A 26621-nucleotide genomic window follows, 5' to 3' on the forward strand; every position below is an offset into this window, starting at 1 on the left:
ATCCTTCCCTTCTGTGTCTTGGGGTCACTTCCCAATTAAACTACCTGCACACAAGCCTTTGTCTCAAGCTCAGCTCTCAGGGATATCCAGTCTAACAAGGACCTTTACAGTTTCAGGCTTAAAACTATAGGGAGGTCTCATGCTCTTGTACCCCAGAAAACTACAATTTTCAAGAAGAATGAGATTCTTTAAAAGTATGGAAAATAATTTGGTTGTAATGTGTTTATTTCTCCCTTTTTGAAGACCCAGAATTTATGGATTTTTTATAATGCCTTCAGAAAATAAGAATTATTTTTCTTGCCTCTGAGAATATACCTAAATACTGTATAAGTTTAATACTGAGGGATTCAGTTGTTGATATCTTTCCTTGGTTTTATTAATTAACCATATATTGATACTATTATGCTTGTGGTAATTGGCATCCTTTTTTTCTGAGCTGTTTATTTTAGGAAAGTCTTATTTGACTATATCAATTCTAATTGAAATCCTTTGCTTAAAGAGGGAATATTAGTGAGTTTACTTAAAATTTTCAAAATGGTTAGGCATCTAGGTGCTATAGTCATCCCATTCACTTACCACAGTAAATTCTTATATGGCAGGCATTATGTCATGTACTCAGGTTACAATAGAAGTTTGAAGTGGTTCCTGCTCTTAAGGTGCTGGCAGGTTGGAGAGAGACCTCCTTGTAATAAGCAAATGCGATGGAGTCCTGTGGGTCCCATGCCAGAGCAGGGCACTGCCTAACCAGAGGGAGTGGAGGATTTTACTGGGAGTAGAAAGCGGGAGGGGGAGTAGTTCATGAAAGCTTCATAGAAATGGTAACATTTGGGTCTCATCTTAAAAGCGATGCCAGGGACTCTGAGTAGGGAAGGTCAATCCAGGAGGAGGGGGACAGTATAAACAAAAACAGAAGCACCTGGGAGGTGGTGGGAGATAATATGACTTGGATTTTATTATGTAGGCACTGGGAGCCACTGAAAAGAATTAGGCGGGAGGATGATTTGACCAGCAACGTGGCTTATTATAGGCGAGAACAGAGACAGGAGCATTAATTTCAAGACTTGGCAGAAATTAAGATGAAAGGCACTGAAGTCCTGGGTCAAGACATCATCGGAGGAAATGGAAAGAAGGGCTTGTGTGGGAGTAATGTGTTTAGGGAGTTAGTATTTCGGGCCTCCCATTGGTTGGGAGCAGTGAGTCAGTCTGCTTTGCTGAGTCTTAGGAGAATTTATTGGTCTTATAGTGCCCTAATGGGCATTAGCCCCTGGGAACGGGGGATGTAAGGCCCTAGGCTCATCTATAAAATTTTCACAAATTTTTATATCAGCTTTGTCCTTTGTTCATGTTTTTTTGTTGTTTAAAAAAATTTTTTTAATTGTTTATTTTTGAGAGAGAGGCAGAGTGTGAGTGCAGAAGGGCAGAGAGAGAGAGAGAGAGAGAGAGAGAGACAGAATCTGAAGCATGCTCCAGGCTCTGAGCTGTCAGCGCAGAGCCTGATGTGGTGCTGGAACTCACCAACTGGGAGATCATGATCTGAGCCCAAGTAGATGGCTCAACTGACTAAGCCACCCAGGTGCTCCATCCTTATTCATGTTTGATTACCTGTTCCCAGGTTGGCAAACTTCATGCAACCCTCCATCTTTATAACAAGCGATGAGATACAGGGAGTAAGCTTATAGATACAACTTTTGCACACATTTCAGAGATGTTTTTCTTAAAAGTCTCATACAGGAATCCTACTCCTTTGGAAGTGGTACCACTCAGTTCTGACCATAGACCCAGAGACAGTGGATAGCTGGACCTGGGGGATTCTAATATCATGGTTTTAATGATCTTTCTTCTGTTTTTCTTAACGACCAACATGATTACATTTAAACAGCAGCAAACCTCCATAAACCATAATACAAATAGAGAGCAAGTAAAGGCAAATGTTTTCAAGTGAAAAGGGGAAAGAAGAAACTATATTCACATCTGTATATGACTACACATTTATAGAAGATACATGCTAATATTTTTTCTGAATACATTCTGGTTATTTTCAGAAAAATTGAATTTTTAAAATAGTACATGCATTGAAACAATTTAAAATTGATTCTTTAGGGAAAGCATTTGTTCAAGTAAATATAGTGTAACTGAGTCTAATACAAAATTATAAGCTCTTAGAATGCAGTAATAATAATAATAGTTTACCACTTGTATAAAAAAGTAAACTATATGCGAATATATATGTATGCATGTGTGTGAGCTTTGTACACACAACACACACTGACAGATACATTACATCTATCTTTATATATATATATATATTATATATATATATGAATATGATGTGTCTGTATAGCAAACAATGTAACAAAATAAATTCACAGATAACAACATTCAGTGGATATCTGTAATGATAAACCAAGTCATAGTACAAAGTAAAATTGACCACTATGATAAATTGATTACATAAATAACCCCAAATTTTCACTGCTTCCTGTATCCATACCCTTGGCAATATGATCTTGCAGCTACTTCCATTGAAGGATGAACTACATCTTCCCATCCTAAATCTGGCCTACTTTGTGAGTCATACTGGCCAACAGATTGTGGCAGAAGTGACCATGTGCCACTTCTGGCCCCAAGAAGACTTGTCCATTTTTGCTAGGTCTCCTCGAACCCTGTCACTGCAATGACAGCAAGTCTGGGACAGTCCACTAGAAGATGAGAAAGTACATGGAGGACAGCTGAGTTTTCCCCACCTGAGACTATCCTAAAATAGCCAGGTCCTGGTCAACCCACCTATGAAATACAGACTTTTGAGTGACCCACCAGAATCACCCAGTGAACCTAGAGACTTGTGAGCAAAAGATAAATGTTTTTTGTTGTAACCATTGATGATTTGTTTTTGTTGTGCAGCATTACTATGGTGATAGATAAATGAAAAAAATACATTCTTAGATGTATAGATGCATATATAATAATAAAATTGGTATAAAGCAAGTAGCAAAAACAGTAAATTGGAATGAATTTCAAGATATGGAGACTAATATTTTAATATAAGTCAGTACAAGCAAACAACAACAAAAATGAATTTGAAGGAATGTTAGCCTCATGGATGCCCTAACACATAGTAACTGAATAATAGCTCTACTGGCAGTAGGAAAGTATGATTTAATTTAAATAATAGAAACTAGAATTTTTGTTAACATTATAGCTAATGAAAGTGCAAAAATACAAAAACACTTTTTAAAATTTCTCTACCTTCTCAAAATTTACAGAATCATCATTTTGAATTATCACTCTTCCATGTGATTTACTTAATCAATGGTATTAACTGCAGTACAAACAATTGCTTTTATTTTCCAACAGTAAATCATTACTATTTTGAAACACTCATGTATAGACATATGATGTGTGATCTTTTATTACCAACCTTCTTAAAATCTTAGAATCCTGGAGGAGGCAGTATACTCCCAGACACTTAAGATGGGAAAAAAGCACATGTAAGGAAAAGTAAATATAAAGGAAACTGAAGAAGAACCATCAGAGATACAAGAGGAGATCCAGAAAAGACAGCCAAAGGAAAATACAATTTGTAGAAAAGAGTAGTCGGCAGGGTTAAATGTTGCCGAAAGGTTCAGATGATACAAAAAAGTATCCATTCAATTTGACAACGTGCCATTAGCGATCTTAGAGTAGTTTAGTCAGATAAGCTGCAGGAGAAAAATGCACTGCAGGTAGACCATCCCTGTGAAGAAGTTGGCTACAAAAAATGAGAAGAAGGGTTGTATCTAAAAGGAGATACAGGATCAACTATGTTTCTTTTTTTATGATGAAAATATTTTAAGAATATTTCAAATAAATAGTGAAGGAATCAGTACACAATAAGCATAGCAAGAATAAGGAAATGATCATATTAAAAGAAGAGAGTGCTGTGGATAGAGTGATTTATTGCAATTTAAGATTCAGAGATGATTCAGGTATGGGAGGCTGAGAAAAGACTGATCACAAGAGGGGTTGCTGACAGAGATTTAGGAACTTTGAAGAGTGTTGACTGGGTTTTTGACATGGATATTGAAGGATATTTTCACTGGGTATAGAATTATAAGTTGATAATATTTTTCTTTAAGCACATTAAATGTCATCCCATTGTGTTATACAGTTGACATTTGAACAACACAGGTTGGAACTGTGAGGTCCACTCATACATGGATTTTTAAGAACACAGTAAAGCACTGTTAATATATTTTCTTTTCCTTATGATTTTCTTAATGTCATTTTATTTAGCTAACTTTATTGTTTTTTTATGAAATTTATTGTCAAATTGGTTTCCATACAACACCCAGTGCTCATCCCAAAAGGTGCCCTCCTCAATACCCATCACCCATCCTCCCCTCCCTCCCACGCCCCATCAACCCTCAGTTTGTTCTCGGTTTTTAAGAGTCTCTTATGCTTTGGCTCTCTCCCACTCTAACCTCTTTTTTTTTTTTCCTTCCCTTCCCCCATGGGTTTCTGTTAAGTTTCTCAGGATCCACATAAGAGTGAAAACATGGAATCTGTCTTTCTCTGTATGACTTATTTCACTTAGCATAACACTCCAGTTCTATCCACATTGCTACAAAAGGCCTTATTTCATTCTTTCTCATTGCCACATAGTACTCCATTGTGTATATAAACCACATCTTCTTTATCCATTCATCAGTTGATGGACATTTAGGCTCTTTCCATAATTTGGCTATTGTTGAGAGTGCTGCTATAAACATTGGGGTACAAGTGCCCCTATGCATCAGTACTCCTGTATCCCTTGGGTAAATTCCAAGCAGTGCTACTGCTGTGTCACAGGGTAGGTCTATTTTTAATTTTTTAGAGGAACCTCCACACCGTTTTCCTGAGTGGCTGCACCAGTTTGCATTCCCACCAACAGTGCAAGAGGGTTCCCGTTTCTCCACATCCTCGCCAGCATCAATAGTCTCCTGATTTGTTCATTTTGGCCACTCTGACTGGCGTGAGGTGGTATCTGAGTGTGGTTTTGGTTTGTATTTCCTTGAGGAGGAGCGACATTGAGCGTCTTTTCATGTGCCTATAGACCATCCGGATGTCTTCTTTAGAGAAGTGTCTATTCATGTTTTCTGCCCATTTCTTCACTGGGTTATTTGTTTCTCGGGTGTGGAGTTTGGTGAGCTCTTGATAGATTTTGGATACTAGCCCTTTGTCCGATATGTCATTTGCAAATATCTTTTCCCATTCCGTTGGTTGCCTTTTAGTTTTGTTGGTTGTTTCCTTTGCTGTGCAGAAGCTTTTTATCTTCATAAGGTCCCAATAGTTCATTTTTGCTTTTAATTCCCTTGCCTTTGGGGATGTGTCAAATAAGAAATTGCTACGGCTGAGGTCAGAGAGGTCTTTTCCTGCTTTCTCCTCTAGGGTTTTGATGGTTTCCTGTCTCACATTCAGGTCCTTTATCCATTTTGAGTTTATTTTTGTGAATGGTGTGAGAAAGTGGTCTAGTTTCAATCTTCTGCATGTTGCTGTCCAGTTCTCCCAGCACCATTTGTTAAAGAGACTGTCTTTTTTCCATTGGATATTCTTTCCTGCTTTGTCAAAGATGAGTTGGCCATACGTTTGTGGGTCTAGTTCTGGGGTTTCTGTTCTATTCCATTGGTCTATGTGTCTGTTTTTGTGCCAATATCATGCTGTCTTGATGATTACAGCTTTGTAGTAGAGGCTAAAGCCTGGGATTGTGATGCCTCCTGCTTTGGTCTTCTTCGTCAAAATTACTTTGGCTATTTGGGGCCTTTTGTGGTTCCATATGAGTTTTAGGATTGCTTGTTCTAGTTTCGAGAAGAATGCTGGTGCAATTTTGATTGGGATTGCATTGAATGTGTAGATAGCTTTGGGTAGTATTGACATTTTGACAATATTTATTCTTCCAATCCATGAGCACGGAATGTTTTCCATTTCTTTATATCTTCTTCAATTTCCTTCATAAGCTTTCTATAGTTTTTAGCATACAGATCTTTTACATCTTTGGTTACATTTATTCCTAGGTATTTTATGCTTCTTGGTGCAATTGTGAATGGGATCAGTTTCTTTATTTGTCTTTCTGTCGCTTCATTATTAGTGTAAAGGAATGCAACTGATTTCTGTACATTGATTTTGTATCCTGCAACTTTGCTAAATTCATGTATCAGTTCTAGCAGACTTCTGGTGGAGTCTTCTGGTGGATTTTCCATGTATAATATCATGCCATCTGCAAAAAGTGAAAGCTTGACTTCATCTTTGCCATTTTTGATGCCTTTATGTTAAACAACAGTGGTGAGAGTGGATATCCCTGTCGTGTTCCTGATCTCAGGGAAAGAGCTCTCAGTTTTTCCCCATTGAGGATGATGTTAACTGTGGGCTTTTCATAAATGACTTTTATGATCTTTAAGTATGTTCCTTCTATCCCGACTTTCTTGAGGGTTTTTATTAAGAAAGGTTGCTGAATTTTGTCAAAGGCCTTTTCTGCATCGATTCACAGGATCATAGGGTTCTTATCTTTTCTTTTATTAATGTGATGCATCACATTGATCGATTTGAGAATGTTGAACCAGCCCTGCATCCCAGGAATGAATCCCACTTGGTCATGGTAAATAATTCTTTTTACATGCTGTTGAATTCGATTTGCTAGTATCTTATTGAGAATTTTTGCATCCATATTCATCAGGGATATTGGCCTGTAGTTCTCTTTTTTTACTGGGTCTCTGTCTGGTTTAGGAATCAGAGCAATACTGGCTTCATAGAATGAGTCTGGAAGTTTTCCTTCCCTTTCTATTTCTTGGAATAGCTTGAGAAAGATAGGTATTATCTCTGCTTTAAACGTCTGGTAGAACTCCCCTGGGAAGCCATCTGGTCCTGGACTCTTATTTGTTGGGAGATTTTTGATAACCGATTCAATTTCTTCGCTGGTTATGGGTCTGTTCAAGCTTTCTATTTCCTCCTGATTGAGTTTTGGAAGTGTGTGGGTGTTTAGGAATTTGTCCATTTCTTCCAGGTTGTCCAGTTTGTTGGCATATAATTTTTCATAGTATTCCCTGATAATTGCTTGTATCTCTGAGGGATTGGTTGTAATAATTCCATTTTCATTCATGATTTTATCTATTTGGGTCCTCTCCCTTTTCTTTTTGAGAAGCCTGGCTAGAGGTTTATCCATTTCATTTTTTCAAAAAACCAACCCTTGGTTTTGTTGATCTGCTCTACACTTTCTTTAGATTCTGTATTGTTCATTTCTGCTCTGATCTTTATTATTTCTCTTCTTCTGCTGGGTTTGGGGTGTCTTTGCTATTCTGCTTCTATTTCCTTTAGGTGTGCTGTTAGATTTTGTATTTGGGATTTTTCTTGTTTCTTGAGATAGGCCTGGATTGCAATGTATTTTCCTCTCAGGACTGCCTTCACTGCATCCCAAAGCATTTGGATTGTTGTATTTTCATTTTCATTTGTTTCCATATATTTTTTAATTTCTGCTCTAATTGCCTGGTTGACCCATTCATTCTTTAGTAGGGTGTTCTTTAACCTCCATGTTTTTGGAGGTTTCTGGACTTTTTCCTGTGTTTGATTTCAAGTTTCATAGCATTGTGGTCTGAAAGTATTCATGGTATGATCTCAATTCTTGTATACTTATGAAGGGCTGTTTTGTGACCCAGTATGTGATCTATCTTGGAGACTGTTCCATGTGCACTTGAGAAGAAAGTATATTCTGTTGCTGTGCAGCGTTCTAAATATATCTGTCAAGTCCATCTGATCCAATGTATCATTCAGGGCCCTTGTTTCTTTATTGACCGTGTGTCTAGATGATCTATCCATTTCTGTAAGTGGAGTGTTAAAGTCCCCTGCAATTACCACATTCTTATCAATAAGGTTGCTTATGTTTGTGAGTAATTGTCTTATATATTTGGGGGCTCCTGTATTTGGCGCATAGACATTTATAATTGTTAGCTCTTCCTGATGGATAGACCCTGTGATTATTATATAATGCCCTTCTTCATCTCTTGTTACACCCTTTAATTTAAAGTCTCATTTGTCTGATATAAGTATGGCTACTCCAGCTTTCTTTTGACTTCCAGTGGCATGATAAATAGTTCTCCATCCCCTCACTCTCAGTCTGAAGGTGTCCTCAGGTCTAAAATGAGTCTCTTGTAGACAGCAAATAAGTGGGTCTTGTTTTTTTATCCATTCTGATACCCCATGTCTTTTGGTTGGTGCATTTAGTCCATTTACATTCAGTGTTATTATAGAAAGATATGGGTTTAGAATCATTGTGATGTCATAGGTTTCATGCTTGTAGCGATGTCTCTGGTACTTTGTCTCACAGCATCCCCCTTAGGATGTCTTGTAGGGCTGGTTTAGTGGTGACGAATTCCTTCAGTTTTTGTTTGTTTGGGAAGACCTTTATCTCTCCTTCTATTCTAAATGACAGACTTGCTGGATAAAGGATTCTTGGCTGCATATTTTTTCTGTTCGTCACATTGAAGATTTCCTGCCATTCCTTTCTGGCCTGCCAAGTTTCAGTCAAAGTCAGAGTCAAAGTCAGAGATCAGAGATCAGAGTCAGAGATCAGTCACGAGTCTTATAGGTCTCCCTTTATATGTTAGAGCATGTTTCTCTAGCTGCTTTCACAATTTTCTCTTTATCCTGTTTTTGCCAGTTTTACTATGATATGTCATGCAGAAGACTGATTCAAGTTACGTCTGAAGGGAGTTCTCTGTGCTCTTGGATTTCAATGCCTGTTTCCTTCCCCAGATCAGGGAAATTCGCAGCTATTATTTCTTCGAGTACACCTTCAGCACCTTTCCCTCTCTCTTCCTCCTCTGGAATACCAATTATGCGTATATTATTTCTTTTTAATGCATCACTTAGTTCTCTAATTTTCCCCTCATACTCCTGGATTTTTGTTAATCTCTCTTTTTCTCATCTTCTTCTTTTTCCATAATTTTATCTTCTAGTTCACCTATTCTCTCCTCTGCCTCTTTAATCCGAGCTGTAGTTGTCTCCATTTTATTTTGCAGTTCATTGATAGCCTTTTTTAGCTCCTCCTGGCCGTTCCTTAGTCCCTTGATTTCTGTAGCAAGAGATTCTCTGCTGTACTTTATACCGTTTTCAAGCCCAGAGATTAATTTTATGACTATTATTCTAAATTCACTTTCTGTTATATTGTTTAAATCATTTTTGATCAGTTCGTTAGCTGTGGTTATTTCCTGGACATTTTTCTGAGGGGAATTCTTCCATTTCGTCATTTTCGATAGTCCCTGGAGTGGTGCGACTGCGGGGCACTTCCCCTGTGCTGTCTTGAATAACTTGCGTTGGTGGGCGAGGCCCCAGTCAGACCTGATGTCTGCCCCCAGCCCACCGCTGGGGCCACAGTCAGACTGGTGTGTGCCTTCTCTTCCCCTCTCCTAGGGGCGGGATTCACTGTGCGGTGGCGTGGCTCGTCTGGGCTACTTGCACAGTGCCAGGCTTGTGGTGCTGGGGATCTGGCCTATTAGCTGGGGTGGATCGGCAAGGTGCACAGGGGTGGGAGGGGCAGACTCAGCTCGCTTATCCTTTCGTGATCATCTTTGGGAGGGGCTCTGCGGCACCAGGAGGGAGTCAGACCTGCTGCGGGAGGGATGGATCTGCAGAAGCACAGCGTTGGGTGTTTGCGCGGTGCAAACAAGTTCCCTGGCAGGAACTGGTTCCCTTTGGGATTTTGGCTGCGGGATGGGCGAGGGAGATGGCGCTGGCAAGCGCCTTTGTCCCCAGCCAAGCTGAGCTCTGTCGTCTGGGGCTCAACAACTCTCCCTCCGGTTGTCCTCCAGCCCTCCCATTCTCCGAGCAGAGCTGTTAGCTTATAACCTTCCAGATGTCAAGTCCCGCTTGCTGTCGGAACACACTCCGGCCGGCCCCTCCGCTTTTGCAAGCCAGACTCGGGGGCTCTGCTTGGCAGGCGCCGCCCCTCCGCCCCGGCTCCCACCCACCCTTCAGTCCTGGAGCGTGCACCGCCTCGCCGCCCTTCCTACCCTCTTCCGTGAGCCTCTCATCTGCGCTTGGCTCCGGAGACTCTGTTCTGCCAGTCTTCTGGAGGTTTTCTGGGTTATTTAGGCAGGTGTAGGTGGAATCTAAGTGATCAGCAGGACGCAGGGTGAGCCCAGCATCCTCCTACGCCGCCATCTTCCCGGGATCCTCCTAGGTTAATTTCATAATGGTCTAAGAGCAGACATTGTATAATTTCTATTATTTTAAATTTATTCTGGCGTGTTTTATGGCCCAGAATATAGTCTATCTTAGTAAATTATCCAGGTGATCTTTAAAAAAATTTTTTTATTAATGTTTATTTTTGAGACAGAGAGGGACAGAGTAGTAGCGGGGGAGGGACAGAGAGAGGGAGACACAGAATCTGAAGCGGGTGGAACTCACAAACAACTAGATCATGGCCTGAGCTGAAGTCAGACACTTAACTGACTGAGCCACCCAGATGCCCCTCCAGCTGATCTTGAGAATAATATATAATCTGCTGTTGTAGAACAGATTGTGGAATAGTGTATGAATGCCAGTGATTGATGTTCCTTTTGAGTTTAACTATGTCCTCATTGGTTTTCTGCCTGCTGGATATGTCCATTTTTGATAGAGAAGTATTAAAATCTCCAAGATAATAGTGTTGCCATCTATTTCTCCTTTCGTTTGCATCAGTTTTTGACTCACATAGTTTAATGCTCTGTTGTTAGGTATATATAATTGAGAATTATTATATATAACTAAGGATTATTAAGTCTTCTTTTTTTTTTTTTTTGAACATTTATTTAGTATTAAGAGACAGAGAGAGACAGAGCATGAGCAGGGGACGGGCTGAGAGACGGGGAGACACAGAATCCAAAGCAGGCTCCAGGCTCTGAGCTGTCAGCACAAAGCCCCACTCGAGGCTTGAACTCACAAACTGGAAGATCATGACCTGAGCCGAAGTTGGTCACTTAGCCAAAGGAGCCACCCAGACGCCCCAAGGATTATTATATCTCTTAAAGTATGGATCTCTTTATCATTATGTAATGCCTCTTCTATCACTGGTAACTTTCTGTGCTATAAAGTCTGCTCCAAAATTAATATAGCCATTTCCACTTTCTTTTGATTAACATTAGCCTGATATATCTTTTACCATTCCTTTACTTTTTGTTTATACTTAAAGTGGGTTTCTTATGGATAACATATAGTTGGGTCTTTTTGATCCACTCTGACAATCTCTTTTAGTTGATGCATTTAAACAATTGATGTTTAAAGTAATTATTGGCATATTTGGGTCAGTATGTCCCATATTTGTTTCTTTTTTCTATTTCTTGACCTTGTTCTTTGTATTTTTGTCTTCCATGCTGTTTCTTTCTTTTGTGGTTTTAATTAGTCATTTTATATGACCCTATTTTCTCTCTGTTCTTAGCTTGTTAATTATATTTTTTCTTTCTTTCTTTGTTTTTTTTTTTTTAACCTTTTAAGGTGGTTATCCTAGGGCTTGCAATATTATTTGCAACTAACCAATAATATTTTATATAATAATATAATATATTTCAAATAATATTATACTGCTTCATGGATAATTCAAATATACCTTATACCTTATAATAATGAAATATACCTAATTCTTCTCTCCTGTGCATGTGTCATTCATTTCATTTATATATAAGCATATATATAACATCCATCTATATATAGCAAATAGATTGTTGCTATTATTATTTTAAAAACTTAGCTTTTAGATCAATTAAAAATAAGAAAAATAAAAGTTTTTATTTTACCTTCATTAATTCATTATTGGATGCTCTTGCTTTCTTTATGTAGATCTTCAAAGTTCTGACCTATATCATTTTTGTTCTCTCTGAGGCACTTCTTGCAAGGTAGGTCTATTTGCAACAAATTCTATCAATTTTGTTTTTCCAATAAAATATTTCTCCTTCACTTTTGAGGAATAATTTCTCATGTTACAGAATTTTAGGTTGATGGTTATCTTCTCTCAGTACATTAAATATTTCAATCCATTCTCTTCTTGCTTGCAATGATTTCTGAGGAGAAGTCAGTTTAATTCTTATCTTTGCTACTCTATAATTAAGGTGCTCTGTGCTTCTGACTTCTTTCAAGATTTTTTTCTTTATCTTTGATTTTCTGAAGTTTGAGTATTATATACCTTAGTGTAGCGTTTTTTATTTGTTTGTTTGTTTTCCTATTTATTTTATTTGGTGTTCCCTGAGTCTTGGGCTTGTGGTTTTACATCTGACATTAATTTTGGGAAAAGCTCATCATCCCTTTAGATATTTTTTCTGTTCTTTTCTTGTTTTCTTTTCCTTTTGGTATTGCTATTATGCATATGTTACACACTTTGTAACTATTACAATGTTCCTGAATAGTCTGTGCTGGTTTTTCCAGTCTTTTTTCTCTTTGCTTTTCAATTTTGGAAGTTTCTATTGTCATATCCTCAGAGATGTTTTTCCCCTCATCTCTGTCTAGACTACTAATGAGCCCCTCAAATGCGTATTTCATTTTTGTAACAGTGTTTTTGATTTCTAGCATTTCTTTTTGATTTTTCTTAGAATTTCCATCTCTCTGCTTACATTATCTGTCTACTTTTTCCATTAAGGCACTTAGCATAGTAATCATAGTTTTAAAAATTACTGGTTTGATAATTCCAATATTTCTGACATATCTGACTATGGTTTTGATGCTTATTCTATCTCTTCGTACTGTGTTTTTGCTGTTAGTACGCCTTCTAATTTTTTGTTAGAAGGCAGACATGATGTACTGGGTAAAAGGAATCATGATAAATGGTCCTTTAATGATGGAGTGGTAAGGTGTGAGGGGAGGAAAAGCATTTTATAGATCTCAGTGTTTTGATGGGCTTCTGATTTTAGGCTGTGAACTTCACGAGTGCTTCCCAGTTTTTTGTTTTTTTTTCTTTTTCTTTTTTTTACCCCCTCTTGGGTGGGACAGAATGGTTAGAGTTGGCTGGAGTTGGGTATTTCCCTTCCTCCAGGTAAACTAGTTTTTCCTGATAGCAGACCTGGTGAAGAAGAATAGATGCTCTGGTACGTTTCAAAGTATTTCCTTTTCCCCTTCCCTATTGGAAGTTCAGTGGAATTTCCCTCCAATATTCACTGTGAAGACCCAGTAGAGCTCACAGAGTTGAAACACACAAAAGCATAGTGGTCCCCAGCAACAGGGTTCCTCTAGAAATTTTTACTTTCAGACTTGCCCACACGGAGTCTCCAGCCATTTGTGAAATACAGGTCAGATTTTCCTACCTCAACACTGGTTTCAGAGGAGGCTTCTGGTTGTAGGTTTCTGCTCAGGTAAATGTGTTTCTCTATATCCACTTGACTGTCTTTCCGATCTTCAGTGTGGCAGTTTATCCTGTGACCTTGCTTCTCTGACAGATCTAAGAAGAGTTGTTGACTTTTCAGTTTGGTCAGCTTTTAACCTGTTGTTAGGATGTAGTTGGCAACTTCTTAGCTCTTTACATGCAGGACCAGAAACTGGAAGTCACTAAGTTTCATTCTTGGAGAGTTTGTTTTAAAAAGCAGCTGACATATCTGCTTGTTGACATATGTCAACATATCTGTGTATGAGAACAAATATATAAAATATAAACCTGCGTGAAACTTCACATTGCACTGTGGTGCAGAGGAGGCCAAGTGACTGCTTTGGAACATGTAACAACATGTATTAAAGCTGACATTTGATTCCATTATGGAGAGTCCAGCTAGGTATAGATTTGCTTATGTATGACACCAAGCATTCTCATTTTTAATGATATATTTTGGAGTTGAAAGAGTTTTGGCTAGTTACATCGTGTTCATGCATTAATATTTACATATATATTTAAATTAATTTCACAAGCAAAGTGGGTTTACTACAGATATTTTAAGATGTAAAAACAGATGTGTGCTGCTGAAATACATTAAAATCCATCCAATGAGTATGTTACTTAAAAAGAGTCTAAATTACTTTGAGTAATGTTAATTAAAACATCCTAAAATTATTTCCATTTTCTGTCAGTATAGCTACAAATCTCTTCTGGACCTTTTTTATATTTTTGAATATAGAGTACGATGGAATTGACTAATGATAGATGTGAAAATAAGCTGATTAAAACGTTTGAGAAGGTGCCTGACTAGCTCATGTAGGTGTGCTTGTAATGTTGTTTAGTATGCTGCTCAGGAAGGAAAAATTCACGTTTCCTAGTAGTAGAATTGCTGACCTTGACTGGGAAGAAACTTCAAAGAGTTAAAGCACTTACTCTTTATATTTTAGCTTTTTTTCCTGATTACATAAATAATATATCCTTGTTAAAAAAGTTCAAAAGAGCACAGAAATGTGTAGCACAGAAATTAATAGCCTCTTATAATCTTTCCTCTGCTTACTCACCACTCTTCCATGATAATTTATGTATATTCTTCCAAATTTTGTCACATATGTTGCAATAGTTATTATTGGTGCGTATTGATATATAGTAAATACATTCTGGCATTAACTTTTTTACTAACAGTATTTTGAACATTTTTTTGGTTGGTCTATATAGATTATATGTTCATTAAAAAAAGTACTGCATATTATCTTATTGCTTATATTTTACCATAGTTTATTTTACCAATTGCTTATTGTTGAATAATTGTGCTCTTTCTAATTTTTCCACACTTAAAAATATTGCTTAAAGAATATCTTTGTGCACTTGTGAAAGCATTTCATTAGGAAAAATTCTGCAAGTAGAATTGCTGAGTTAAAGGATGTGCATATTTTCAGTTTTAATAGCTAGTGACAAATTACCCTCCAAAAGGTTTATACCAATTTAAACTTCTGTTTACCAGTTTGTTAGTCAACTCTGATTATTGTCCTTCTTCTAAAACCAATTTTATGATAAAAAAAATTCTTGTTAGTGTTTAAATTTTACATGTAATAGTAAATATACATATATATTATATACATGTAAAATAATAATACCCTTAGTGAGATTGAACGTTTTTTGATATGCTTGTTTATAATTAAAACAATGTTTAAAAAAATTTTTTTTAACGTTTATTTATTTTTGAGACAGGGAGAGATAGCATGAATGGGGGAGGGTCAAAGAGAGAGGGACACACAGAATCCGAAACAGGCTCCAGGCTCTGAGCTGTCAGCACAGGCCCAACGCGGGGCTCGAACTCACGGACCTCGAGATCATGACCTGAGCCGAAGTCGGATGCTTAACCGACTGAGCCACCCAGGCGCCCCTAAAACAATGTTTTAATGAGTAGAATTTCTAGTTGAGTACTTTACTGATAAAGTTACTCGACTTTCTTAAATTTACTAGACAACATAATATAATTGCTGGTCTGGTTTTGGTCCATGTTATTCTATAGATGCCTGTAGCTGATGAGTCTAGCTGAAAACCATCACCAGATCAAGCTTAATTTATCTCATAATTTAAATGATACTAATATGACATCTCCAAAGTTATGAAAAGTTAATTCTGATGCAGTTGACAATATACTAAACATCTGGATGTAATGTGAAAATTTAGTGTGACCATGTAGAGACTACCCAAAAAATCTGGATGTTTGGTTTATGTAGTTGTGTCATTTCTGTCTTTAAAATTCTTTATCCTCTTTCTCTATATACTTGTCCCTAATGCTGCACTTTTCAATGTGCTTGTAAGGAATAAATATATGTCTTTTGTTTTCCCCCTCTCCTTTGAAGTTCCCTTAAATTTAAGATTTATTTATGTCCTGTCCAGTTTGAATACCTATTGACATATTAGTGTTTTAAGAGAAAAATGAAAATTAGCCTATCTTGTTAGCTAGCCTTACTTTAATTTCTTAATATGGTACTGCTAAGCATTGGCTGCAATTGTTTGAAAGCTAACAAACTGGTAGAAATGCCAGCATATCTGCCTTCCTTTGCCTCAGAGAGCTAAGGCAACTCGTTCTACGTCTCCTGTGCTCATGTTCACTTGCAACCGTGTATACCTTTCTTCCCACAATATCCTCTTCCTTCTTACTTTTATAAAGAGCATGGAAATGACATACCATGGACTCACTGTTCTATCTCCATTTCATTGCCTCTACCTCATCTGTTCTTAATTTAGATACTAAGATGAACATTCTCCGTGGATGTTTGCATTGGTCACTCTCTTTATTTCTGCATCAATACCCAGAATCTTTGCTCTGAATCTCCTCCCCACTTCTGACATTTCATCTCACAGCAATTCTGATCACAGCTAATTCATTCATTTGAACATTTCCTCCCTCTAATGAGTCCTTGTACTTCTAGAGCTCTAGGGGTAGCCGTCTCCTCCCTCAAAGTCATTCAAAAGCCCCCTCTCACTGAAGCATATTCAAATAAAAGGGATTCAAGAAAGACTTTGGATCCCTAGCCCCGAGCCCACTGTCTGTATGTCTGTTCATAAATGTCTTAGCATGTTAAACCAATCCTGTTTCTTATCATCTACTTTTCCACTCCAATTGCCTTTTTCTGCACTGATTCATTTGTTCATGGATTCATCTATTCCTAAGATATTTATTAAGTTCTCACAGGTATATAAGGCAACACTAAGTGTCTCTTGGGATGGAGGGCAGCAATAGAGAGGGGGAAAAGTGCTCTTTCCTTTCTTTAAGGAATTTGCAGTCTAGTCGGAGATCGAGTCATTTATTTGCGGAAAAGTTGATACTACATATGATTAAGTGACAGATGTTTGGTACAAGTTGGTACAAGCATTATGTGCCTTGGGATGTTAGAGGGGAGAGTAATTTCTTTTGAAGGGAGGATGGAGTTGGGAGGTAGGTATAAAGGAGCTGGCCTTGAAGCACGGATAAGATTTGAGAGGCAGGGGAGAGTGAGGGAATTCTGCAAAGAAGAAAGGAGATATGGCAGGTAGACAGTCCTGATGGGATGGACAGGGTGTGTGGATATACAAACCTCCTCTGAGGGTGTAGCAGTAATTCATGTGAGGTGTATACACACACACACACACACACACAAATATATATACAAATATATACAAATATATCCTTATTTGGGGGGAAATTGGATTAAAATAGTACTTTTTGGGGCGCCTGGGTGGCTCAGTCGGTTAAGCGTCCGACTTCAGCTCAGGTCACGATCTCACGGTCCGTGAGTTCGAGCCCCGTGTTGGGCTCTGGGCTGATGGCTCAGAGCCTGGAGCCTGCTTCCCATTCTGTGTCTCCCTCTCTCTCTGCCCCTTCCCCGTTCATGCTCTGTCTCTCTCTGTCTGAAAAGTAAATAAATGTTAAAAAAATTTTTTTTAAATAGTACTTTTTATCAGACTGCTCATAAAGTAACCTTAATAGAAATGTATGAGAACAAGTCATTGTATGCAGAGAAAACCAAGATCAGTGAAACCTACTAGGAGTCTTAGAATAATTGCAATTTAAAGTATCTTAGAATTATTTCCACACTCAGAATGAATTTGTTTTATTTGAAAAGATTTGGTAAATGGAAAATTACTTCTTTTCCCTCTGCTATATAATGAGCCATCCCCTCTTGGGCCACTTGGAATTCTTCCGCAAAACTTGGCAAATGAACCATGGGTTCTAACAAACATCAAATTCCATGAGTTGAAGAATATTAATACAACTCAGAATTTTGGGCAAAATTTTGGACAAAATATCATTTGTGTGGGGGATAAAACTAAAAGAATATTCTTATAGTGTGTTTCTGTGTACTATATGCTCTATTTAAATAGCCGATTTGTTATTAGTTTTATGAACAATTCACAGCATTGATAGTGTGTTTATTTTTCTTACATCTAAGTTTTTCTTATATCTGAATCAGGTGTTGTTTTGCATCAGTGATTTCTCAGTGAAAGCTCAGTTCCCAAGTCCTTCATCCATTCTTTCTCTCTTTCCTCTTACCTTCACCCCCTAGGCCTAATTATGAAACGACTTCAAATAAATACAAATTTTTAAACAAAAAAACATTCTGCTTCCTGTGAACAATTGACTAGTTTTTTTCCCCCTCTTTTCTCTTTGAGAGTTCTAATTCACTTGGAGTACTGTGCAGTTGGCCAGGCCTGAGATTTCTGGGAGCTGTAATTGTGTCTCATTAATTCTTACAGTAATGGAGGGTAACTATAAGGAACATGCAATTAGTGGTTTGGTCAATGAACAGAGCAGTTAATCAGCAGACAAAGGATGGGGCTCAGGGCCCATTAGACTGAAAGGAAGTGTTAGTGCCGTCCTGGGCTCCAGGAATGCACTTGGACATGCCTGCCCGTTGGACGGCCTCAGAAGACTATGTTTGTCTTTTTGCTAAACCAGCTCTTTTTTTTTTAATTGGTGTGGTATGTGTTTATTCAAACACTTGAGAGATTCCTGAGTATCCTGCTATAGTACACCATGCATTTTTCTCACCTCATGTTAGCTGGTATGTTTTTTTTTTCTCCCATTGCACAAATAAATGCCAAATACACACACAACAAAAAAGCAAAAACAAGCCAAAAACCGACCAACCAACCTTCAACAACAAAAAAGGAAGAAAAAAAGTACAATACTGCTTTAGTGAAGCATATTAGAGATAAAGATCCTTAGCTGACCCCTCTGTCATCAGAAAATAGATGAATGCAGAGACCAATAATGTTTAAATAAGCCTTTGTGTTGTCACTCAGTCATAGCCTCCATATTCGTCACTATAAAGTGGACCTTTATACTTTTGAATGGAGGTGCTTTAAATACATGTAAATGTATGCAGATAAGCATATGAGTCTTAAAATGTTTCAGGCCTTATAGCTACAAGTAACCTCAATTGTATGTTTTCTGTGAGAAAGTCTTGTCAAACTCTTCTAAGGCTTCGAAACAAAAGTTAACCTAGCAGAATAGGGTTGTTTTTTCTGAGCAACATGGACCATAGTGCCCTTGCCTAGGAAATCCATGTGAAGGTTACAGACAGAATCCTGTGAAATGCTGTAAATGTGAAGTGATGATTATATAAGAAAATGGATTTATCAATAATACATTGCCCTGGGGTAATTCTGAGCTTGAGCAAACAGTTCTTCAAATAGAATGACATCTCTACTCCTAAGTAAAGCATACATTTGGAATAAAGAAGGAATGATTACATTTGCTTTTAAAAAATGAAACTAGCTTAATAATTAACTTATTTCCTGAGTCAAGTGCAGGCCTGAAAATAAAGGTAGAGTTTTTTTTTTTTCTTTCTCCAAACCTGTCTGCTGTTTTATCTTCCTGGGATTCACATTGGAAACGAAGAAATGTTCAAAAAATGAATTCTCTGAGGCATTATATTAGAGATTCAGCTATTTTTGAATAATTAGCTTCATTTGTTAAATATTTGAAACATTTTCTACTCGGAGGTAAAGAATAGCATAGTGGAAGATGAGAATTACCAATGATATGCATTTTTCAGAAGGATCCTTCTTATCAATTAATAAGGAAGAGTAGGCCCATTCTACCTCCTATTTCTCTTATTCAGATTTTCTTCTCTAAAGAGATATTATTTTTTATTCAAAGCTTCACAGAACTTCTATTTTCAATGCTGCGCATTGTTTCAGAAACCGGAAGGCTGCAACAGCAGGAGGTGGGGAAGGCAGCAGTCACTCAGCTCCATGTTAGCCAGCTGGGTATAGCCAAGAGTCACCCTCTGAGACTCAGTTTCCTCATCTGTAAAATGAGGGTTTTTAATCTAGGTGATCTCCAAGGTTTCTTTTAACTGTGTTCTTTTTGACGTTTTTAGGACAAACAGTGGAACAATTTCAAGTGTTATTTGTGTCTTGCAGTGTAAACATAGGATTTACAAGCCACGGAAGACAGGATTTGGGTTTGCTGCTGCCTCTGCTGCTGTGGGCTATGGCATTGTTAAAGGAAGATATTAGTTGTGAAAGGGCTTTCTCTCTGATCATTTTTCCCTCTCTTGTCCTGATTTGCCTAATTGCTGACAATCTACCTTGTTTCCTAGTGAATAAGGCTTCTTCATCTTCCTGAGATTGTTTTAATTACCTTGGTCTTTTAGATAGCATATTGTCTGCCTGCTTACATCTGACAGTGGTCTCTGCTGGGCTAGTTTTTCAGGCACTGTTTCATGAATCGGGAACAAGTCGACTTCAAGACTCTCTGTAGGAATGATAGGATTTTTTGGTTGCACATTGCTTTTTAAAGCAATCTGATTATGGAATATATCTTCTAACCATGAATGTGTTTAGTTTCTCATCAGAATAGTTTGGTTTCACCTCAACTTCCTACCCCATGCAGGGATAGAGTTGTTCACATATAGGGTGGCTGCACCAGCTCCTGGCTGGAATTTCTGCTTATGTTCAGTCTTTTGGTCAACAATGTCCTTTTGCTTTTCAGGTCTTAATGTGACCACTCCTCTTCCTCTAGGTCTTTAATAATCTTTCAGATTCTTAGGGATCCTTTCTTCTTTTTTAGATGTACTGGGCAAAAAAATCTTTCCATTTTTTTCTGCCAAGATTTTCTTCAGGATAACTATGACCTTTAAAGAACCTAAGAAAAATCAGTAAATGTTAAACATATTTATTACTTATTTATAGCTCAGTCAGAAACTCTCATGCCAACAAGGGCCAAGCAGATAAGCTAGGAGGCAAGTGAGCCAGATAGAAAATTACAGAAGGTAGGGGGAGGTGGTAGAAGCCCTCCAGATCACTGGCCTCTGCTACAGAGGGTGGCCTGTACTCAGTCCAGCCAATTATTGTCATATGGGGATGTGGCCTGATATTGTCAGAGTTTCTGATTTTTAAAAACAAGTTGGAACTGCAGATTTTATATGCACTCTTCTAATTTTTAAATTATAGCCCACAAAAATCTATACCCTGTTCAGAACAACTAAATTACATGTATGTGCAGATCAGTCACTGAGCTGCCAGCTCACCTCAGCACAGGGCAATAGCAGAGGCCCAGACTATTTCCTTTCATTAAGGAGTAGATGGGGACACTGAGCAATCTAGTTATTTTCTGTCCTTCAAAGTTCAGATGCTCAGGATACATTTAGATGTTTTACTGTTTAAATAAACCAATTTGATTGAATTCTTGTGAAGAAATTTGGACATCCCACCCTGGAAGGGACGTACTTTCTCATATCTTTCAGTGGAATGTCACTTTAATGTGAATACACTGTCATGGGTACCTGACTTCATGTTAAATACCAGAGCAGATAATGACTGGTTTGATATTAGAGAGACTTCCCAACTGACACCCAGCATTCAATGTTCCAAGAACTTATTAAATGACTGCTATGTGTCGAGTACTGCTTAGGTTATGGTTATGTTATTCAGTTCCATAGATGTTTGCAATGGACTGAATGTTTGTGTCCTTTTCACCTCTATCTATATGTTGAAATCTTAATCTCCAATGTGATGGTATTAGGAGGTGGAGCGTTTGGGAGATGATTAAATCATGAGGGTAGTGCCCTCAAGAAGGGGATTAATGCCTTTATGAAAGGGACCCCAGGGAGCTCTCTTGCTCTCTTTCCACCATGAAGACACAAAGAGAAGTCAGCAGTCTATAACATGGAGGAAGGCTCTCACCGGAACATGCTGGAACCCTGATCTTGGACAGCTAGCCTCCAGAACTATGAGAAATACATTTCCGTTGTTTCTAAGCCACCCAGTCTATGGTATTTTGTTATAGTAGTCTAAACTAAGACAGTGTCTCTTGTTAAGTTATTTAGACTGAGGTGGTTCTAGTATCTTAGCAGTCTATGTAAGCAAGCCAAAACTGGCAGCCTATGTGAGGAAACCAAAACATAGCCACTCAGAACTTGCCTACTCAACTCTGTTACCTAACCTAGTCTAATTCCTTGTTATTCCAAATAAGGAAGGCAACCCTGCATTAACCAATCCATGTTTGTCTGGTATAACTTCTTGCTCATGCTTACTTTGGGCTATATAACCCTGTGGCTTTGTATAGCTTTTCAGAGCTCCTTTCTGTTTTCTTGACTGGATGCTTTCTGATTCATGGAATTGCTAAATAAAAGCCACCTAGATCCAACAATTAAGTTTCTGTGATATTTTCTAACACTCCTTTGAGATGAATTTGAGTAGCTTTCTTTCTGTGATCTATGTTTTGGATACAGGTGCAATGATCAAAATCTTCTGTTACATTGCAAGTCCTAGAGAAAATAGTGCATGCACGTATCATCAATTATTATCTATTTTTGGCAATAAAACTTAAGGGGGCACTGATTATACTAAAATCTTTATGCTGTGAGATTTTGGGTGAGGAGAGGAGGCAGAAATCTAGTTCTGACATTATTCTCAGAAAGGTAATTCATTAAGTTTATTCTTTCTATGATATTCTCAAGAAACTGGTTTGGAAATTGCCAAATGGAAATGGATTATGTATCTTACAGAAGATGCTTTTGTGCCCGGTGTAATAGTCAGAATGCTGCTGGATTTCCAAAGGGGGCAGAGGGTGAGTCATGCCAGAAGCATCTCAAGAAGGACAGAATTATAGATTAAGGCACTCATTCTGGGATGGTAGTTCATACTACCAGAGGCTCCCTCACACTGGATTCTTGCATTCTCTGCAAGAATTGTTAAAAGAGGAATGCTATTGAAAGATACACTGTGTAGTTTTAATTTGTGTAGAAAAAAATGTGAAGTCTGGAGCCCTGAAATGGGCCACAAGAAGTAGAATTTAGGGTTAATTTAACTGCAGGGGAAGAGAGGAACTGAAAATTTTAAAAACATGGTCCTACAGGTGAAATTCAGTCCTACGGCAAAGATACATCAAGATTTCCCCTGACTTTTCCTCTTATCTTCTGCCCATAGCACGTGTATTTTTCAGGTTGGAATGTCAGTGGTGGAAGGTTCCATATTTGTGTGCAGTGTGCAGAGTATGAGAGCTGGATGTCAACTCTGGGGTCAGGAGAAGGTTGCGGTAACTTGTGCCTACTATCCTCAAAACTAGCCTGGAGTCCAGCCTTCTCTCCTCTTCTGTTCCACCATGCCTCTTTTCTACATCCCCTGCTTGTCCTAAAGTACTCTGTGGTCCCAGGCCCACAGCATGATGGTACTTATTAATACCAGACATTCATAAAACTTTTTGTAGTTCCGTTTGGGAGGAGTTTTTTGTTTTGAAAGTGTAAACTAAATGGGAAAGAGATCTTCAGCTTAGGGTTAGTGGAATCAATTTGTTTATTTCTTTAATTCTGAGGGGTTGGGCAAAACAACAATGTGCAAACTCAAGTAACACGCAGAGATGGTGAAGCTGTTCTTGAACTCTACCTGGATATACTAGGTCAATAAGGCACTTACATGTCAGATATTTTTTCACAATTAATCTTCATGCCACCTTGTGATGTTCTCATATCCTACTCATGTAGAAACCAAGACTTGTCACAGAACATTAAGAGCTAGGTACAATCCCAATATCTCCTTGACTCCAAGGCACATGCACTTAAACTCCTTTGCAAAGGGCTCTGGTCCATGATCTCAATATTTATTGAGACTGACATCCAATGATTCCATGCTGGACAATTACCTTCAGAATAACAAAGTCATTTTCTATTTTAGAACACCTATTATTTTAAGAAATTGAAGTTTTTGTTATACATTTGGTTGAAGAGGTCAGAGTATGTATAGAGAATTCCCTCAGTGCATTCGGGAGGAGATCTTACTCTCTGAAGGTCTCAAAGAACAGAAAAAATGGGAGGCAGGACTTATGTTAGATTTGGGCAAGTGGTCACATACTGTGTATGGTTTAACTGGGTTGCCAAGGGCCTTCTGCCACTTCCAAAATAATTCTGTCACCATAATGCCACATTATTAGCCATTCTCACCATTAGTAATTCATCCCTTTGCATTAAAATGATCTCAAGAACTACCTTGAAGATCTACAAGTAGTAGGAGACCTGGCTAAAATAACATATTAAAACTTTAGCCTGAATGATTTGATAATATTAGCAAAACTTTGAAATAAGAAAAAGACAAATAAATTAGAATATATAAAAAGTATTAAATGGTGTGCAAATAGTAAAATAGTAAAAAAAAAAAAAGGTAAAATGATAAATAGTAAAGAAACACTGGAGAATTAGTGAAAACAAGGGATGGGATTTGGGAAAGTCGGGGGAAGCAAAAGCAAGGTATGAACATGGTGAAGACTGGACAGGGAATAGGACATCAAAAAAGGCTCAGGGAGGTGAAGAAAGGGGGGTGGTGAGACAGATATGACCTGCTACAGAGGTTAAGTTCAGGTAGGTGCTCTTTCCATTATCATAGCAGAAATTAAGCAGAAATATGCCCATGATCTCTTACCGGCACTTTTGGTTTCATTGTTTTAGGGAACACAAAGTTTACTTTAGCTATGTAAACTTACACATTTCAGACAAGGTGATCACAAACTTAGGGAAATTAGAGAAAGAAATAAATGTAATACTGAAAGCAAAGAAACAAACATTCTAAAATTCTTCCTTTGTAAAACATAAAAGCCATAGCATAAACCCAAATTCTGGAAAAATCAACTACAACGGGTTATTCAGAATGTGTGAAATTTATGTGTACCTCCAGCAGACTATCATTTAGCTTCCTGTATATCCTGTATATAAGTTTTAAATGGAAAATGGTGGAAACAGTAAATTATGTGATGGTGAAAACTTCTTTACCACTTTATGATCAAGAACTACTATTTGCAGCTGTGTTACAGAGCTACTATAGAAAAAGGCCAAATGTTGATGTATAAAAGCACATGCACTTGAAAAAAGCCAAAGCAAATATGAAGGGACCAATAAGAGGAAGATTTAGAAAGAACTCGATACAGACTTATGGAACCATGTGAACCTGACCTTTGCAAAATGTCCATTACAGTGGTGGGCATGTGGTAGGTTAAAGGAGTATGACTGATTAAAATGGAGATAGGTTCTCCTGTGTATGATGCAGACTCTGGTCTGATCTGAATCCATTTGGGTTGGAGACAATGCAGGTGTTCCAGGGAGCCATGTAGATAGGCTTCTGGGGGTGTGGAGATGGTGGTACCACAGCCTTCTCCCATCTCCCTCTCAGGTACAGATGTTCTCTTGAAATGCTTTCTATTTAAAGGCTTCCAGAAAGTGAGCTTAAATGGTAGAAAGAGGAGTTGGTGAGGGCTAACTCTGAATTATTGATTTAGGATACATATCAGCACGGGCCCAAAGCCCTACAGATCTATCTTTCCTTCCATAAGCCTTCAGTGGGCTGCCAGTAAAGGGGCACTATGGCAAGCCAGTGTAAGGTGAGGAGAGAGTCAAAGAGAAAGACTGATTCTTTGTCTGTTAGGAGGAATAAAGATATTTAGAGAACAGCTCCAGGCAATCTAGGGTCAAGGCAAAATTGCGTATGTGCAGATACTGGTCTTTTCAATGTAATCCACATTTAGAATAAAAATATACACATCTGTACTGTTGGGTTTGTTCCTAACCAAGATGTAAGGGCCACAGAAGTTGGCAATTCAAGATTTGCTTTGTGATTGACTGAATCCCAAATTGAGAGGGGGAATAAAACTAGAGTACCCTAAATTTGTTGCCTCAACATTTTGAAAGGCAAGGCCAAACAAAGGGTGCTGGTGAGTATATAGGGTATAGGATCCTCTTCTCTTTAGTTTGCCCTCTTCCTGAGGCTCAGTGAGCAACTGGTGGAAATATGCATCTGGTACTGAATGACACAGATGCACGCATTTCACCAGCTTTGGGATTTATAAATTTGTGGTACAACTTTGGAGAATTTCAGGGACTGCCACCCTAATAAAACAGGGAAGGAAGATTGATATAGCTCTGCATGCCTACTTTTCATTTTAATGAGTGGCTCTGAGAGACAAGCGGGCTGCTAAACCATTTATTTTTCAGATAATACCAGAACGGACTAGAAATACATTCAGAAGGAAAACACAGTAATTAATTTGTCACTGAAACCTGAGGGGTCCGGCTCCACTTATAGGTGATAATGAATGTTTTGCATGTAATTAGCAAGAATAATTAGCACATTCCTGGTAACAAATAGACTGACTGGTACTCTGCAAATAAAATTAATTGTTGTGCTAACAGAGGCAATTGTGTCTCTTTATTGTCTGACAATGTCCCTTATTTGCACTAATACCCACTTTAGACCTCTGCGGCTTTGTGCAGATAGGAAGGGGAATCTATAAAATTGTCCCTCCTCCATCTGCTTCTCAGAAATTTCGGGACCACCAGGGGACTTGTTTGTCAAAACTTGTTAAACAATTTGTAATCTTTAACATGTGTTTTACTGTATTAACGGATGAACACATCAAATCAACTTACTGGTTAAGCCGGAAAGCTACTCTAATCAATCAAAATGCTGGCATTTTTAAACTCTGGAACTTTTTTTTTTTTTTTTTTTTACCTTCCATTCTAGTTTCCAATGTTTCCGATGAAAACATTGAACTAGAAATGAGAGCGAGGGAAACTTCCAGTTAAGCTCTCCTGATGCATCCTGAGATGACTTTTGCCACCTGAGAGTCTTCACTGGCAGACTGCTTGAGTTTGTAGGCTTGCAATTGTGCCGCTCAAAAGAAACATGGGGGATTTGTTTTATAGTCCTAGAAACTGCCTTCAACAACATGTAACATTTATGCACACAGTGGGCGTTTTTCTCCCTAACTTTGAAACACATTGTTTAAATTTCTAAAGCTTGT

The sequence above is a fragment of the Felis catus genome, chromosome B4 (assembly GCF_018350175.1).
Source record: "Felis catus isolate Fca126 chromosome B4, F.catus_Fca126_mat1.0, whole genome shotgun sequence".
Lineage (NCBI taxonomy): Eukaryota > Metazoa > Chordata > Mammalia > Carnivora > Felidae > Felis > Felis catus.